General features: G+C 47.0%; 1 long non-coding RNA gene across 1 annotated transcript; it reads left to right on the forward strand.

Annotated features, from left to right (window-relative positions):
• The first annotated feature begins 2624 nt into the window (after positions 1-2624).
• Positions 2625-5500, forward strand: LOC121820565 (uncharacterized). The gene is made up of 2 exons (XR_006061109.2): positions 2625-2895; positions 4279-5500. It is a non-coding gene; the product is annotated as an uncharacterized LOC121820565 (long non-coding RNA).
• Positions 5501-6000: the final 500 nt, after the last annotated feature.

The following is a 6000-nucleotide window of genomic DNA, read 5'->3' on the forward strand; positions in this document are numbered from 1 at the left end:
TTCCAGAACATTTCCATCACCCCCCAAAGAAACTCCATACCCATTAGCGTCTCTCCCCCCTTCCTCCTCCCTCCCAGCCCGAGGCAACTGCTAGTCTGCCCTTTGTCACTATGGACTTGCCTATTCTGGATATTTTATATATATGGAATATGTGACCTTTGTGTCTGGCTTCTTTCACTTCAGTTCAGTTCAGTCACTCAGTCATGTCTGACTCTTTGCGACCCCATGGACTGCAGCACACCAGACTTCCCTGTCCATCACCAACTCCCAGAGTTTACTCAAACTCATGCCCATCGAGTCGGTGGTGTCATACAACCATCTCATCCTCTGTCATCCCCTCTCCTCCTGTCTTCAATCTTTCCCAGTATCAGGGTCTTTTGCAATGAGTCAGTTCTTCACATCAGGTGGCCAAAGTATTTGAGCTTCAGTTTAACATCAGTCCTTCCAATGAATATTCAGGACTGGTTCCCATTGATTGGTTAGATCTCCTTGCTGTCCAAGGGACTCTCAAGGGCCTTCTCCAGCACCACTGTTCAAAAGCATCAATTCTTTGGCGCTCAGCTTTCTTTATGGTCCAACTCTCACATCAATACATGACTACTGGAAAAACAATAGGTTTGACTATACAGACCTTTGTTGGTAAAGTAATGTCTCTGCTTTTTAATATGCTATGTTTGTCCTAGCTTTTCTTCCAAGGAGCAAGTTTCTTTTAATTTCATGGCTGCAGTCACCATCTGCAGTGATTTTGGAGCCCAAGAAAACAAAATCTGTCACTGTTTCCATTGTTTCCCCATCTATTTGCCATGAAGTGATGGGACCGGATGCCATGATCTTAGTTTTTTGAATGTTGAATTTTAAGCCAGCTTTTTCACTTTCCTCTTTCACTTTCATCAAGAGGCTCTTTAGCTCCTCTTTGCTTTCTGCTATAAGGATGGTGTCATCTGCATATCTGAGGTTATTGATATTTCTCCGGGCAATCTTAATTCCAGCATTTCATCCAGTCCAGCATTTCGCATAATGTGCTCTGCATATAAGTTAAATAAGCAGGGTGACAATATACAGCCTTGATGTACTCCTTTCCCAGTTTGGAGCCAGTCTGTTGTTCCATGTCTGGTTCTAGTGTTGCTTCTTGACCTGCAAGCAGATTTCTCAGGAGGCAGGAAGGTGCTCTGATATTCCCACCTCTTGAAGAATTTTCCACAGTTTGTTGTGACCCACACAGTCAAAGGCTTTTGCATAGTCAATAAAGCAGAAGTAGATGTTTCTCTGGAATTCTCTGGCTTCTTCTATGATCCAGTGGATGTTGGCAATTTGATCTCTGGTTCCTCTGCCTTTTCTAAATGTACTTGAACATCTGGAAATTCTCGTTTCACATACTGTTGAAGATTAGCTTGGAGAATTTTGAGCATTACTCTCACTTAGCATAACGTTTTCAGGGTTTTTTCATGTCGTAGCATGTATCCGTACTGCATTCCTTTTTATGACAGAATAATATTCCATTGTATGGACATAGCACATTTTGCTTATCCATTCATCAGTTGATGGGCATTTAACTTGACTTCATTGTTTAGATATTATGAATAATGCTGCTATGAATACGTGAGCACAGTTTCGTATGAAAAAATATTTTCGGTTCTCTTGGGTATATGACAGGAGTGGAATCGCTGGGTCACAGGAGAACTTCACGGTTAACTTTTTTTTATTGTTTAACTTGTGGAGGAACTGCCCTAATATTTTCCAAAGGGGCTACTCCATTTTATGTTCCCACCAGCAGTGTATGAGGGTTCCTATTTCTCTATTCAACCCTTGCCTGTCAACTATGCCTGTCTTTTTCATTATACAATCACTTCCTAGTGGGTGTGCAGTAGTCAATGGACTTCTGATGAATGAATGAGTGGCTGGCCAATGGACGGATGGATGGACATGTAAAAGTAGGTGTCAGTCCCTGAGCTCCGAGATCTGATTTTGGTGGGAGAGCCTGCTCCTCCCGCTCGCTGGGGGCCTGCACTAAGTGGAGAGACAGCAATCTGCAGACTGCCCCCACCTGTGGCTCCAGACACCCCAAAGCTGCCTCAGTTGGCTTACAGCTGCTGGGTGGCTTTCGGCATGGCTCTGAATGGGACCTGTTTCTGGGTGGGGCTAGCTCTGTAACCCTTCTGGGCCTTGGTTTCCTCTTCTGGGAAATGAAAATAAAGCTCAGCATGTGGAATGACTGTAGGATGAAGCGATGCACGTAAACTGTCCACAAAGGGCACAGAGTGGGTGGTGCCTTTTTCCAGACTGTTTTCTCAGAAGTCTGCCCCATTCATGCATAAATGTCACTTCACTGGTTAACTGCTGGACAAGAGTTTGAGAAGAGAGAGGCGGTGGAAGGGGTAGGGGAAAGACCGGAGGTTTACAGATAGCAGGGAGCAGCAGCAGGGGCAGCCGGCGGCTGTGGAGTAGGCGGGCAGTGCAGACAATCCTGGGAGGATTATCACAGGCCTCCACCGGGCATTTCCTCCCAGGCATTTCTGTCCTCAAGCTCTCCGGATTTTCAGATCTCTGAGTCTTCTATGTAGGCCCTTGAAGGGCATTGGTTGGGGGCGCTGCCGGGGTGGGGGTGGGTGTTGGGGTGGGGAGCACCTAAGCGGTGCTGATTCAAACTCAACTGCGGGTCTACAAGCCAACCTCATGGAAGGGAGATCGAATACCAAGATGTAGGATGGCATACGGGTTATCTGTTGTGCCCAACTTAACAGATAAATAATAACGATTCGGAGCCTCTTGGCAGGAATGAGTTTAAGGTTCTGTACTTTAAGGCTCAGCAGGAAAAAGTAGCTGTACCTGTCCTAGCTCAGGAAAAGGGCGTGGTCAGAGCAATGACCCATATTTACTGTTCTGGACCAATATAAGGTGAGCTCTCTGTTGGGTAGTTCCTATGTTGCCTAAGTAATTGTTGATTGGGGCAGTTTAAAGGTCAAGAGAGATTCAGAGAATCTGCTGAAGTGCCTGAGGGCGGTGGTGGCCATGGCTTCTTCCCACTCTAGCTGTCTTCCAGAGGCTCTAGCACGTGTCAGGAGGTTGTGTCCAGTTTACGGGAAACCTGGGCAGAGGTTTACAGGAAGCCCCGGGCAGAGGGCGTCACTCACGCAGAGAGGCCATGGAGTGTCGTTAGAGCCTGACCCGGTTGGGGGGAATTCTTAGCTCATCTGAATGGCTCCCGGTGAGCCAGTTCCCTGGTTCTGTGTAACATGGGGCCACGAGCCTCTTGGGGCTTCTGGTCCAGGTGATCTGATGGACCCTGATCAAGAAAGTAAAGGTGCATGAGGGGGAAATGTATGCTCTTAGTTTGACCAGAAGAGAAAACTGCAGCCTGTACTGGGTGGAGAGAGATGGAGAAAGTACACTCAGAGAGGAGCAGCTTTGTGACTGCAGCTTGGATTTGTCCCTGTTTTGTCTGTGAAAAAAAAACAGCCACTCAGTCATGTTTGACTCTTTGTGACCCCAGGGACTGTAGCCCACCAGGCTCCTCTGTCCATGGGATTCTCCAGGCAAGAATATTAAAGCGGGTAGCCATTCCCTTCTCCAGGGGCTCTTCCCGACCCTGGGATCAAACCTGGGTCTTCCATGTTGCAGGCGGATCCTTTACCATCTGAGCCACCAGGGAAGCTGGTTTTGCCTGTAATTCTGTGTTAATTGTTTTCTCATTAATACCTAATTCCCAGCTGGAGAGACTCCTAGAAGCATTGGGACATCTGCTCTGGCCCAGACACTTCTGAGGAATTTCCTGGGCCTATTTACCTGCTGTGTACCATGTGACCCCTCCCGGTCCATTGAACAAGGGTGGGCACCTCACCCTGGGGCAGCCAGTGGTCTCAGAGGTGGACCCTCTGGCTTTGAATATTTGAACTGGAGACAGAGAAACAGCAGTTGACAGCAGTGTAGACCTCCAAAAGACCCCCAGAAAGAAGAGAGAGGGTGGGAGGCAGAGGGTGGAGGAAGCCACCAGTAAACAGGAGTCTGGGGTGGGGAGCAGAGGACAGATTGCAGGACACACCAGATGGGCAGGGTGGAGGAAGCCCAGGCACTGGACATGACCACCTTCCGGGTCCCGAACTCTCCCCCAGGCTTTGTGACTCTGGCCATGTGACCCAGCTTCCTTATTGCCCAGAATATTCTCCAGTGAACTCTTTATTCCCCAAAGAAGCCTATATGAGAGGCTTGCGTTTTTGCAACTCCCTAACAAAGCCTAACACGGGTATTACTGCTTTATTGAGAAAGTTTCCTATTTCACAGTAAAAATGGAAGCAAACTGTTTATCAGGGACTGAGGAAGGAGAGGAGCTAGACGATGATAAGGCTCGATGCTGGAAAGTACCCTGACTCCGCATCTTCCGGGGCTCTGGAACAGATGGTTTTGCTGAAGTTCCTGTTGGAAAGCAATCAACCTTTCATGGCCTGCTAAGTGACTTTGCTGCTGCTGCTGCTAAATCACTTCAGTCGTGTCCGACTCTGTGCAACCCCATAGACGGCAGCCCACGAGGCTTCCCCGTCCATGGGATTTTCCAGGCAAGAGTACTGGAGGGGGGTGCCATTGCCTTCTCTGATTAAGTGACTTTAATGAAGGCCAATTTTATGATTGCCTGGTGCACCCACCTGTCCTCCCTGGGTAATATGGAGGCACGGACTTTCTCGCCATGAAGCCAGAGAAGTCAAATGCTTGCCCGAAATTACACAGCATCTACCACCTGACTTGTTGAACAGTGAAAAATGAACAGAAACCTCAATTAAACAGACTTGGGAGATCACACAGCAGAGCTCCTCTGACCTGTGCATCTAGCAGAGCCCAGCAGGAAGAAGAAAGACTCCTCTTCTTTCCCGGCAAGCACTCAGCCAAGGAAAGCCACAGATGCCTTGTCTGCACAGACTTCCCAGCTTCCTTTGCCCTCTATAAAAGCAGTCTTCTTCCCTTGCCTTGCAGAGACTTGCACATGGCTCTTGGACCCCAAATTGCAATTCTCTGCTGATCCCAAATAAACCCATCTTTTAAAAAAATTTTTTTAAAAACCCATCTTTGCTGGAAAAATATCTGGCAGTGTATTGATTTCAGGTCAACCAGAGCTTCAGTGCGCTTCTCAGCTTAACTCCACTTCCCACACACTAGGTCTGCAGTCTGCCTGAAGACCTGCAGTCTGCCTGTCTTCCCTATTGTAGCTCAGAGGGATGAATCCAAGAGCCAGGAAGAACGAGGGAGGATCTCCAGGGCAGGCAATTCCTGAACAGAGCTTTGTGTTTGAATTAGCATTGGTTTTTCTTTCTTCTGATGTGCAGATATATGAGTGTTAATACTTGTATAAATTCATGTGACCACCACCATATTCAGGATAGAGAATAGTCCCATCACCCTGCCAAACACACCATACTCCCAACCGCAACCCCCTGGAACTGTTATGTTCTCCGTCCCTATGGAGAGAAGTTTTGTCTTTTATAGATTGTCATATAAATGGAATTATAAAGTGTGTAATATTTGAAACTGATTTATTTCACCCAGCATAATGCCTTTAAGCACCGTCATAGTTTGTTCTGTTCTGTTGCAGAAGAGGAAGCCACTGTATGGACAAATGACAGTCTAATAATTCATCCACTGAAAGATACTGGGTGGTTATGTTTTTGACAGTTATGGGGAGAGCTGCTGCAACCATTTGTGTGCAGCTTCTTGCATGAACATAAGTTTTGTTTCTCTAGGTTACATGCCTAGAAGTGGAATTACTGGGTCTTGTGGTAACTGTATGAGAAACTGCCAAACTGTTTTCCAGAATTGACCATATTAAGAATTCTGTGTTGGTCCAGTGTCTGCACTGCCACAGCAAGGTGCAGGGGTTCAATCCTTGGTCAGGGAATTAAGATACCACATGCCGTGATGTGGCATAAATAACTAAATAAATGTAAACAGCTTGTCACCTCTTTCTAAACAAACAAACAGACCCAGAATGGTTACACCGAATCACATTTCTACCAA

This window comes from Ovis aries, chromosome 11, assembly GCF_016772045.2.
Source record: "Ovis aries strain OAR_USU_Benz2616 breed Rambouillet chromosome 11, ARS-UI_Ramb_v3.0, whole genome shotgun sequence".
Lineage (NCBI taxonomy): Eukaryota > Metazoa > Chordata > Mammalia > Artiodactyla > Bovidae > Ovis > Ovis aries.